The sequence below is a fragment of the Lactuca saligna genome, chromosome 3, assembly GCF_052625555.1.
Source record: "Lactuca saligna cultivar CGN05327 chromosome 3, ASM5262555v1, whole genome shotgun sequence".
Taxonomy (NCBI): domain Eukaryota; kingdom Viridiplantae; phylum Streptophyta; class Magnoliopsida; order Asterales; family Asteraceae; genus Lactuca; species Lactuca saligna.
This window is the reverse complement of record NC_136419.1, coordinates 64,127,076-64,139,056: the sequence shown is the minus strand read 5'-3', so window position 1 is coordinate 64,139,056 and position 11,981 is coordinate 64,127,076.

Below are 11,981 nucleotides of genomic sequence, written 5' to 3'. Positions count from 1 at the left end.
TTTAATTAGTATTGATCAAGAATTAATTTGGAATTAATTTAGTGATCACAAGAGACTAATTATATCTATGGGGACTAATTATGGTAATTAGTTATATTTATATGTGTTGGGCTGATGATCCATGTTGGACCAAGTTTATCTATGGACACATAAAGAGTTGGGCCATATGAACCATGGATCATAATACCCATTGGTATGGATTTGGGTTATACCCATAACCCTTGGAATCTAACATATAAATATGTACTCCTTAGCAAAAAACGCCTAGACACATATTCTTAGAGGTCATGAGGTGTTTTTGGTGCATGAAGATTCTCTCCTAAGAGCCACCTTTGTCCTAGGTGAGTTGTGAGCCATTTGAGGCATTCATACCTTTGGTGCCAAGCTCTTAAGGCCAAATACAACAAGGTTTCAAGCTACATAAATGGTATGTCATCCTAACTAGTATTTCATATTATTTATGTCAATTACATGCTAGTTATAGGCTTAATGTTGTGGAAATACCATTACATGTATAATTAGAGAAAACATAGATCCAAGGCATTTAGGGTTGTTTGTGCACCATAGGATGTTGTAGTATATAAAACCCAACATTAATGGGTTAAGAACATGTATTAAGAACTTTTTGGACGTACAAAGTATTAAAGTTCAAGACTTTATGAGTCTTAAGCACATTTGGTCGATGGAGCTGTAGTTTGGACTTAAGTGCTTAAGCCATTAAGCACTTATGGGAGTTTTGGTATAGACTCGCATACGCCCCATGTAGAGAGTAGTACGCCCCGCGTACCGAGTCAATGGTCCCGTTTTTCAGTCAACACGAGATGGAGTGCGCCCAACGTATGCCCCTTGTAGGGCTTTTTCGATTTGGGCTTCAGGATTGGGCCACCTTTGGGCCAGACAGACTTGGGCCTTGCAGGACTCTCTAGATAAGAGTATTTTGGGCCAGTTTTGGTAGTGCATCTTTAAACGAGGCTCAATTATGGAGTTGGGAACAATTTGGAAAATTGGGCCAATGACGGGCCTTGTATATGTGGACTCGTGGATCATGGTGTAACGCCCATAGATCCGGGCTAGTCAATTTAGAGGTAATAGGGGTCGAAAATGACTTTTCAATAAAAGATTATTTAGAATAAATAATCTTAACCAAGTTGTAGAATATGTCACAAGGTTTCCGTACATATAAAGAGCGTCGAAATCCGAGTTATGACCCGTCGAAGTTTCGCGACGGAACCGACACGACACCGGGAAGCGTAAACAGTGATTTTACGATGGAGGACTTTTTAGACTTACTGATCTAAACGAAAGTCGTAGAATATGTTAAACCGAGAAAATCCATAAAAAGAACGTCCAAATCTGACTTCGTATGAAGAAGTCATGATTTTTCTAAGATTCGGCTTAGTAGTGCACGACCCGAAATTCGAATTTTAGTTCGAGCGGTTTTTGGCTTACGTGACTTAAATGAGAGTTGAAGATCTCATTAATAGGAACTTAACAGTAAAAAGACAGACGAAAATAGAGTTCATATGAAGGAGTTACGCATTCTTCGTGGTCATTTAACAATCTAAATGCCTCGTACTGTTAAATTTAAGATCGATCGAGAATTAGTCGACGGAGTCAAAATGAAAGTTGTAGATATTATTTTTACCTACGCGTGGATATAAATAACGTCAAAAACGGAGGTTGTATGTGAAAGTTACGGATTTTAGAAGTCGGAAGTGTGCTGTGCGAAAATGGGTAATGTGGCACAATCTTGACAATTGTTTTCTCCCCAAGTCTTGCCACTAGATGGTGACATGTGGCACCAAGTTCATCCAAATTTCACCCTATAAATACCACCTCCCCACCCTCATTTTCTTCACACCTTTCCCATTCTTTCTTCTCTTTACTCTCTCTCTCTCTCTCTCTCTCTCTCTCTCTAGACCCAAAATCCCCCGAAAAGCCTAGGGAACCTCGCTAGCACGAGGCGGATGCCCCGGAGTGCTCGTCGCCTCCGAGAAGAAGAGTTTTTTGGCTCAGAAACGCTGCTCCACGCAAAGTCTGGTTTTCTATAAAACCCGCTGTAAGTGAGCTACGTCTACGCTATTTTTAATATAGCTTTTATTTAATTATAGTAACGTTATTAGGAACTTATAATAAATACTTGGGATATTGTTATGGGTTATATAAGTATTTGTTTACGCTTATATAATAGTAATAATAGCTAGACTATTAATTAGTGTCGGCGAATAATAGACTAAACTCTAGTGGTAATAATACTAGGTTTTGTCGAAGGAAATTATTTTTAAGAAGCGAAGCGCTGTCTGAGTCGGAATCACCATCTTTTCAAGTGAGTGCATAGTTACTTTCATCTTACACATTGATATGAAGTATTTTATATAAATTACGTGCAATGTGTGCATATTATCTGAGTACTTGTTGTCCATGCTAAATGAACGATTTTATACATGTTTTAAATGATTTAAACTGTATATGTATTTTATATCTACAGTAATGTTGGGGTAAACATGGGTAGATATAATAGATGGAATATGAGTTGAGAGGTGTTATAGACCACAAGGTGAGGGTGAGAGGTTGACGATGTGAGAAGCCTTTTTCCCAAATGATGGCCCTGTCATTCAGCAGAGTATGGATGACAACCACGGACTATTCTAGACAGTCCAGTGGAACACTAGCAGGCTCGCAACCTGTAGGTATTGTGAACGATGTGTTCACCCGGTGTACTCTAAACCCTGGTGATCATGCAGACTTGATGCCTAAACCCTGGTGATCATGCAGACTTGATGCCTAAACCTTGGTGATCATGCAGACTTAATGCCTAAACCCTGGCGACTATGCAGACTTAGTGCCCGTTGTGTAAACCCCGACAACGATGGACTTTGTACCGATTCCTTAGGATAATCCTTAGGAATGAATGAACATGGAATAGTTGATTCTTAGGGTAGATCCTTAAGATTACAGAAGATAATGGGGATGGGTAATTAGGTTGATTGTTTGATTGTTTAAACATAATAATTATATTATTGTGGGTTGAAAACCCTATGTAGTCATGAGGTTTCCCAACCTGACCCACTCAGTTTATTTATATCACAGGTGTTGATATGAAGTCACATTACACTGAGAGATTATAGAGATGTAGATCACTAGTGTAAATAAATGTAAGTTCTGTTTATGCTTATGTTTCTGTATTGACGATGACATCCCAAACATTTTAAAATGAATAAAATACGCTTCTTCGCAAATATTTTGATAACGTATTTATCATATTTTTCTGGGAACAAATTCCGCAACATTTTTATGAAAATAAGTACTATGATTTTTATAAAGGATAAACAAAATCGGTCTTTTCTGGCCGTGAAAAAGGGGATGTCACAGTTGGTATCAGAGCATTAGTTTAAGAGAACTAGGAATTTGTAGGAAATTTATAAACTTAAACTTAGAATGCTAAGCGATGATTGTGAGGTGTGAGCACTAGCTTATTTTAGGAATGATGCCTAAATTGCTTTTACGTGCTAAATGATTTGTTAGGCTACAGTTTGATCAGATCTATGGTATGTTGCCGACCCGATCTGGAAACCTTATGTGTTTAGGATTCTAAACGTACAAATACGATATTAGAACTAGCATATAAACATTTCGGAGTGATAAAGATAATTTAAACGTTAATCCTAAATAATGATCTAGATTCACCTTATTCGGTGTATAGATCATGATGGCACGGACCCGTAGCGGAAACGTGAATACAAATGGGAACCAAAACCAACCCCCAGTGATTGAGAAAATACCGGTTGTGGTAGCCATTGCTGAGCCAATAACAATGGCCGGAGTGCAAGCGATGATCCAGGTGATGTTGGATCGTCAAATGGAGGAAACCAGACGTTTGCTCCAGCAAAATCGAGAGGAAGCAACCATACAGATCGAACAACCCGAGTTGAACAAAGGGCAGACTGGGGAGGGAAACTACAGTGGGACCGTTGGTCAAGCCAACCCACCGATAGTTAGGCATAACCACCAGGGCGGAGGAAATGATGGACGTGGATGCAAATACAAGGATTTCATGGCGTCCAAACCACCAAGTCTATCTGGAAACCCGATACCGTTGGAAGTCATGAACTGGATCTCCGAGATGGAGACGATGTTTGAGAGTTGCGAGTGTAGCAACAGGCAAAAGACCGCTCTCGTGGTTCCTCTGTTGAAATCTGTAGTACTAAGCTGGTGGAAGCTACTAGCTGATTCGATGCCCAAAGGAGAAGCGAGCAAGATGTCGTGGGAAGATTTTCTGGTGCAGTTAAAGATGTAGTACTGCTCTAAGCAGGATCTTCTGGAGATCAACAATAAGTTCCAGAATCTAAAGAAGGGAAGGATGAGTGTCATTGAGTAAGCTTCAAGTTTTACGGAGAAAATGAAGCTTGTTCCTTACCTAGTCCCAACCGAACTCTCCAAGGTTAACAAGTTTGCCCATGGATTACCAGCAAACTTTGGTCCAATGGTTAAGCAAACAACCACTTTGAAAGATGCCATCTGGGCAGCCAGGAATGTTGAGACCCATATTATGGAAAAAGGTCTGGAGAGAGCTGAATTTTGCGAGAAAAGGAAGCATGAAGGATCTTCAAAATCCAACAATGAAGGGAAATTCTCAAAGACTGAAGAAGGAGGAGGAGGTGAAACCAAGTGGTGCGAGAAGTGTAAAAAGAAGCACTTCGGGAAATGTGGCGAGGATGTGACTTGCTACAAATGTGGAAAGATAGGGCATTACGCCAGCAAATGTGCGTCCAAAAAGAAGGTGTGTTACCGATGTAACAAAGAAGGGCATATTTCTAGGGACTGCCGAAGGATAAATAAAGCAGCAAGACCAGAAACGCCACCAAGGCCAAGGGCATTTCACATGATCCTCGACGAAGCAGAAAACCATGTGAGGAATCAAGGATGAGGACTTCATATCTGAAGATCAAGTTATGCAGTAGCCATAGTATCGCATGATGTAGCCTGTTAGAGGCATAGTCTAGGGTGAACTTGAACACATATCTAATAGTTTCGAGAAATAATAAAGCCCTCGTTTTGTTATCTGATGTGTTAAACTGTTATGTGATTTTTCCTGTATGGTGACTTGGAAAACTGCGAGACAATACTTGGGATGAGTATGAGTAGGTGTGAAAGGTAGTAGATGCATATACTACCGGAAGCACATGACTCACGCTTGGATAAGGGAAAGTCACAAGGTTACCAAGAAGCCAATAATTGAGTCTGTTTTATTCAAGCATGCCGTTACCATTGTTTCGGTAATGACTAAGAAGATTATTGTTATTCTGACCCTAGTGGTCATATCAAATTGAGGCCGAATACGATGAGTATGTTACGTGGTTCAGAGAACCAAGTTCGATGTAGCATCTAACTTAAACCAAAAAGATTGAAATGAAAGCTAACCCAGGGCGATCAGTAGAAGTATCGCGATGATTGTTAAAGAAGTTGGTAGCTAGAAATGCTACATATTGAAATGTGATTGTATCACATCAGAACATGAAGGAAGGTATACTCTGTTTTGGAGTTTAACTCTAAGAGACCTAAGTCTAAAGCATTGCAACATACGATGATAGGTCATTAGAATATGACACATAGATCCATAGTAGTAATAAAAGAACTTATCTCAAGTTCGTATCCAGTAAGGATCGAGATTGTGACTTGAAGGTCATAATTTGGAGTCTAGACTGAGGTAGAGAGCAAGTGCACGATCGAGTACTGCTTACAGTCAATGAGTCTAAGAGATAGACTTGAAGGAATATAGAAGTTATAACTATTACCTAGGATGAAGAAATGACGTATGGAGTCATTATACGAGCCTTGTTTCGCTGATGATTCCGGGAATTAATCATCCTAAGGGGGAGATAATTGTAACACCCGTAGATCCGAGCTAGTCAATTTAGAGGTAATAGGGGTCGAAAATGACTTTTAGACAAAAGATTATTTAGAGTAAATAATGTTAACCAAGTTGTAGAATATGTCACAAGGTTTCTGTACATATAAAGAGCGTTGAAATCCGAGTTATGACCCGTCGAAGTTTCGCGACAGAACCGACACGACACATGGAAGCGTAAATAGTGATTTTACGATGGAGGGATTTTTAGCTTTAGTGATCTAAATGAAAGTCATAGAATATGTTAAACCGAGAAAATCCATAAAAAGAACGCCCAAATCTGACTTCGTATGAAGAAGTTGTGATTTTTCTAAGATTCGGCTTAGCAGTGCACGACCCGAAACCTGAATTTTAGTTTGAGCGGTTTTTGGCTTACGTGACTTAAATGAGAGTTGAAGATCTCATTAATAGGAACCTAACAGTAAAAAGACAGACGAAAACAAAGTCCGTATGAAGGAGTTACGAATTCTTCGCGGTCATTTAACAGTCTAAATGCCTCGTACTGTTAAGTTTAAGATCGGTTGAGAATTAGCCGACGGAGTCTAAATGAAAGTTGTAGATATTATTTTTACCTACGCGTGGATATAAACAACATCAAAAACGGAGGTCGTATGTGAAAGTTACGAATTTTAGAAGTTGGAAGTGTGCTGTGCGAAAATGGGTGATGTGGCACAATCTTGGCCATTGCTTTCTCCCCAAGTCTTGCCACTAGATGGTGTCATGTGGCACCAAGTTTAACCAATTTTCACCCTATAAATACCACCTCTCCCACCCTCACTTTCTTTACACCTTTCCCATTCTTTCTTCTCTTTACTCTCTCTCTCTCTCTAGAACCTCTCTCTAGCCCCGAAATCCCCCGAAAAGCCTAGGGAACCTCCCTAGCACGAGGCGGAAGCCCTGGAGTGCTCGACGGCTCCGAGAAGAAGAGCTTTTTGGCTCAGAAACGCTGCTCCAAGCAAAGTTTGGTTTTCTATAAAACCCGCTGTAAGTGAGCTACGTCTACGCTATTTTTAATATAGCTTTTATTTAATTATAGTAACGTTATTAGGAACTTATAATAAATACTTGGGATATTATTATGTGTTATATAAGTATTTTTTTTACGCTTATATAATATTAATAATAGTTAGACTATTAGTTAGTCTCGGCGAATAATAGACTAAACTCTAGTGGTAATAATACTAGGTTTCGTCGAAGGAAATTATTTTTAAGAAGCGAAGCGCTGTTTGAGTTCGGAATCACCACCTTTTCAAGTGAGTGCATAGTTACTTTCATCTTACACATTGATATGAAGTATTTTATATAAATTACGTGCAATGTGTGCATACTATCTGTGTACTTGTTGTCTATACTAAATGAACGATTTTATACATGTTTTAAATGATTTAAACTGTATATGTATTTTATATCTACGATAATGTTAGGGTAAACATGGGTAGATATAATAGATGGAATATGAGTTGAGAGGTGTTATAGACCACGAGGTGAGTGTGAGAGGTGCACGATGTGAGAAGCCTTTTTCCCAAATGATGGCCCTGTCATTCAGTAGAGTATGGATGACAATCACAGACTATTCTAGACAGTCCAGTGGAACACTAGCAGGCTCACAACCTGTAGATGTTGTGAACGATGTGTTCACCCGATGTACTCTAAACCCTGGTGATCATGCAGAGTTGATGCCTAAACCTTGGTGATCATGCAGACTTGATGCCTAAACCCTGGCGACTATGCAGACTTAGTGCCCGTTGTGTAAACTGTGGCAATGATGGACTTTGTGCCGATTCCTTAGGATGATCGTTAGGAATGAATGAACGAGGAATAGCTGATTCTTAGGGTAGATACTTAAGATTAAAGAAGATAATGAGGATGGGTAATTGGGTTGATTTTTTGATTGTTTAAACATAATAATTATATTATTGTGGGTTGAAAACCCTATGTAGTCACGAGGTTTCCCAACCTGACCCACTCAATTTATTTATATCACAGGTGTTGACATGAAGTCACATTACACTGAGAGATTACAGAGATGTAGATCACTAGTGTAAATAAATGTAAGTTCTTTTTATGCTTATGTTTCTGTATTGACGATGACATCGCAAACATTTTAAAATGAATAAAATTCGTTTCTTCGAAAATATTTTGATAACGTATTTATCGTATTTCTTTTTATTTTCACTGCTCCATTTAACCGGTTCAGGAACGGTGGCCACTTCATTAAGATCGTCCCCATGATCAATCAGAGTTTGCGCCAAACATTTAGTGTTGTCGAAGGTGTCTGGCTTCGCAACCAAAACATTTCCCTTACTTGGCTGGGTCAATCCCCAGATGAATCTTTCAATCTTTTTACTTTCCGGGGTAACCATTCCCGGACAAACAAGTGCTAGGTCATCAAATTTGGAAGTGTAAGCGGCGATATCAGAACCCTTCATTTTTAGATTCCAGAGTTCATGCTCTAGTTTCTGCATTTTGCCCCATGGGCAGTACTCAGCAAGTAGGAGCTCCTTCATGCTCTTCCAACCCATAAAATTGGCTATTGGTAGGGTTAAGGATTTGACTCGGCCAATCCACCAAGTCATGGCTTTATCGGTGAAAGTGCAGGCAGCGAACTTCACCTTGTCAGCTTCAGAACAGGCACATATTTCGAAAATAGACTTGATCTTCTCAAACCATCGAGTCAGAGAAATAACACCTCCAGTGCCATTGAAAGGTGTGGGTTTCGCGTTCATAAAATCTTTGTAGGAACACTCCTTCCGGTGTCCCTGACTACCTTCCTGGTTTTGGGGCTGAGTACCACCTCCTGGCCTGCCGGAACCGTCGTGGTTCATTTGGGACATGGCAGCAACTACAACAGCAGTAACAACTACTTGGAACATGGGGGGATCAAATGGAGAAGGTGGTGGAGGAGGATTGTTATTCCTTGAGTTGGGTCTTCTTCTTGGAGGCATCTTGATCTAAAATGATCAAGAAAGAGAGGATGGTAAGTCCTCTGAATTGAATAAAGAGATATAGAATAAGAGATATCTCATTATGGCAGATAAAGTGTCCTACTATGTGATAATATAGAAAGGTACCAAAGCAAGGGAATTTATCGCTAAGGGAAATGAGTAGCAACACTTGAATGAGGATTTCTATAACGAAGTTGACTCTAGAAAATACTCCCATAGTATTTTATGTTTCGCTGCGATGATGACTCATTGCTTGGATATTTGGTAAGTTTTATGCCTGCTGGACACCACAGTCACTCCCAAGCACATGTTGGCTGTGTCTCGAATGAATATAGTTGATCAGGCTATATTGACCCTAGACATGACTACATAACTGTCGAGGTTTAACCGCAGCGCACAACACCCAATTACATATGTTTTGTTCTACTCGTGTTTACGGTTTCTGGCGTTTAGGTATTAATGTATACTTGGAGTAAAAATACTTATATTTTTAAAGTATACTTTTAGTTCAGAGCACTTCGGCCCCTTAGTGTTTATAGTTATATACCATGTAAGGTTCGATATACTTAGTTCATTATAAACAAGGGCTCTGATACCAATCTGTCGCACCCTGAAACCGATGGCGGAAACGTTCCTGGGCGGAGGACGTTATGTAAAGTATCACAACCAATGTACATAGCAAGCAAAGTAAACACAACCATTACATTACATAGAAATATTTACATTTTTTTGAAAGCAAAGTGATACATGTTTTATATATACATCAGTACAACAAAAGTAGCAACGAGACTTCTATACGCTCCGTCTTCTCTAAAAGAACGCGGGATACCTATCTAACGAGAACCTGAGAATACAAGCATTTTTAAAAATATCAGCATAAAGCTGGTGAGTTCATAAACATGTTTTGTAAGGAAAACCGGTTATTTAATCTTGTGATAAATAATTCATTTCCTTTGATAAAGAATGATGTAATATCGAAAACCATTGTTACTGAGTTATGAAATACATATGCATGTTTTCCTAGAAAATCCCATATTTTCTAACATGTAAGTCGATTTCCGTAAGATAAGAAAAACCCTGACTATCACCAGTAAGTTAAGAAAACCATTTGTTATGATGGCTGGATTACCCTCCAATACGAAAATAGGTAGTTTTAATACATAAAATTATAGATTAAGATCCCTGGAATACCCTCTAGTACGAAAGTAGGTAGTTTTATTACATAAATAAAACTATGGATGAAAGAAACAAATCCGTGAACAAAGTTAGTTAGTTTAATACGTATTGTGAGTCGTATAACCATACTGATTTGACCCGTGACCTCCTTGACGTTCTTCAGGCATCGATCGATTCCAAAATTTGTCACCCCAGGCGTGCCCGCCTAACTGTAGCTAGCAATTTAAGTGTGGGATTGTCAGTCCCAAATAGATCTATCCACAAATTTCACGTTCTCCCTCCAGGAGACTCTGGTTATACTTCCGGAGAGGATTTACTGGTACCCCAAAGGGTATAACGAAGACAAGTCTCACAAGCTAGTATTGACTGATTCACGGGATAATTGATCGTCTTCGAGTTTCAAAATCGTTTGGAACAAGGTAGAGTATAAATAATCAAATACAAAGTAATTATTTAGCATGATACTCTAGATAAAACATGGATAAACTAAATCAGACATAGTTTATATTATTGACTTTGCACGAAATCTGAATCCGTAAAACAAGTAATGAAGATCCCAAATTATTCCCATAATAATTTGAATGATTTGATAAATTCCCACATTGTTTGAAAACCATGTAATTATATTCATAAAATCTCCCTTATGCTCCGTATATTACAAAAGGGATAAAGTATCTAAAAGTTTGTCAGAAAATCGTATAATTACATCAGTTTTTAAGTTTTGAAAACCTTTATGATTTGCTTGTATCCCCCCCCTCTGAAAACATGAAAAACTCGGAAAAAAGTGTAGGGGTATGAACTCACCAGCCGAGAATGTGCCGGGTAGGATGCTAAGTGTCAGTTTAGGGCTTGAACATGCGCGAGGATCCTATATAACATGCGGAGATCCATAATTGTATCTAATTAGACATCGAACCACTAATTAAGTAATATAACACACTTCGATGCGCGAAAACACTTTATCTCAAGTGTTGGAAGTGATACAGGTTACATCCAAGGGGTGTATGGCCTAGTTAGGGAGTTTACTCTTTGAGAGTAAACCCTTAGGGGAGATTTCGGCCCAAAGACCATATCCCCATGAGTTTACAGTCGTAACTCATGGGTGGAGTTGTTTTGGATGTTTAAAGGTCTTCTATTGCACAAGGGGAGGTTCTAGGGTTGATTCAATGGCTTAGGAAGTGATCGGGACTTGAAACGACCTTGGAAATGGAGTTTGCGGTTCTTGAAGGACACTTGGGGAGTTTATTGCTGTAAACACATGGGTTTACAGCCATAAACTCATGATTGGCCCATTCTTGCATGATTTAAGGTCTCAAATGAAAGAATACAAGGTTCTATGCATTAATCCAAGCCATAGGGGAAGTTAGGGCACCATTTGACCTCCTTAAGGGAGTTTACGGCCTAAGGACGATTTCCTTGGGGTTCACAGCCGTAATCTCTTTAAGCTCATGGTTTCTTTGATGTTTAAGGTCCCTACTTCGATGGTGATTGGTTCTAGAAATTATTCCAAGCCATAGGAGGTGTTTAAGGGCAATTTGACACCTTAAAAAGATGTTTACAGTCTATGAAGAGGTGTTTACAGTCCAAGAATGTTTTTGGGCCGTAAACTCAAGTTTAATCCCCTTATGACATGATTTTGGTGTTCTAAGCTCGTTCCATCAAGTCCCTAAGACATAGCTAAGCACGAGAAAGGATTTGGAAGGGTTTTGGGGCTTCATAAACCCACTTATGGGTGTTTGCGGTTTGGGGTTTGTTCTTTGACCGTAAACACATAACTTTGAGGCTTTTGAATGATTTAAACACGAATTTTCGTAAATAACAAGTTAAACAACAAGCTAGGATGGGTTGCTTACGATTTTGGAGCTCGAAAGAGGCGTTTTTGGATCAAAATCGGCTTGTAGAGAGAGAGAGAGTAGAGAGAGAGAGAGATCTATGAGGAAGTGGGAAAAGCT